Raw genomic sequence first — 940 nt, 5'->3', positions numbered from 1 at the left:
AAGTGAAGTGACTTCACTTTTTCTGTATGTCTGTAATTATATTGTTTGCGATTGAGAGTTTTACATTGTTGAATGTTCATAGAGATAATATGACATTTGAAACAGGACAGGTGGTAGGATTTTTCTACAATGTGGTTTTAATCTGTCTTCACATATTGTTCACTTAGCCTGGAAATAATTTGATCTTGTTTATTTTATATATCTTGCAGAAGCTCAACGATTTAGGTAGGGGAAGACTGTAGCTAATTCTGATCACTGATACTGCTGCTTGTAGAGTGCGGACACCCTGGAAGTTCGCGCCTGCTGTCAAAAGGGAGACGCTGGTGGTTGTCACTTGCCAGGAAGTGGGGCTAATGAAGTCAGAGACTAAGAGGCGAAGCGAGAGGGATAACTGGGCCTAAAATCTGTCTTCTCCAGCAGGTGGCGGGTTTTCGTTTTCTTTCGCTCACCGAGCAATTCATTTTTGTATGGACGTCAATGTGTGTCGAATTTTGTTAGCAAACAAATATAGTTATTTATTTGCTACGTGTGGCTTATTTGATCGAATAGAAGTTTCGTAATGATTAGGTTTTTATGAATGTACTGATATAAGTAGGACACGTAACATCATAGCAACTTTGAGAAAAAACACTTTATATCGGCGGTGTGCCTAGGCATCACTAGTTCAAGCACATCGGTAAAGTAAACCCCGTCTTTCTACAATTTCTCTTCTTAAAATGGGATTTTAAAATTAACCCTAACCACACTGCTAGTTTTATGCCTACCTTTAAATTAAAATCCTAAATATGCATTTTCAGGATTTTTTACGTTTTAGACAATGTTCATGTTGTGCTGTGGTATTGTGACTAGTGCCTGTTGTGCACTCTCGTATCTGATCTCTCATTGGCTAGAATGGTCCCACCTGATCATGCCTCTTCCCGACTGTCTTCCATTTGTAAAT

Source organism: Oncorhynchus keta, chromosome 19 (assembly GCF_023373465.1).
Source record: "Oncorhynchus keta strain PuntledgeMale-10-30-2019 chromosome 19, Oket_V2, whole genome shotgun sequence".
NCBI classification, from domain to species: domain Eukaryota; kingdom Metazoa; phylum Chordata; class Actinopteri; order Salmoniformes; family Salmonidae; genus Oncorhynchus; species Oncorhynchus keta.
Note: the sequence above shows the minus strand (reverse complement) of the source record.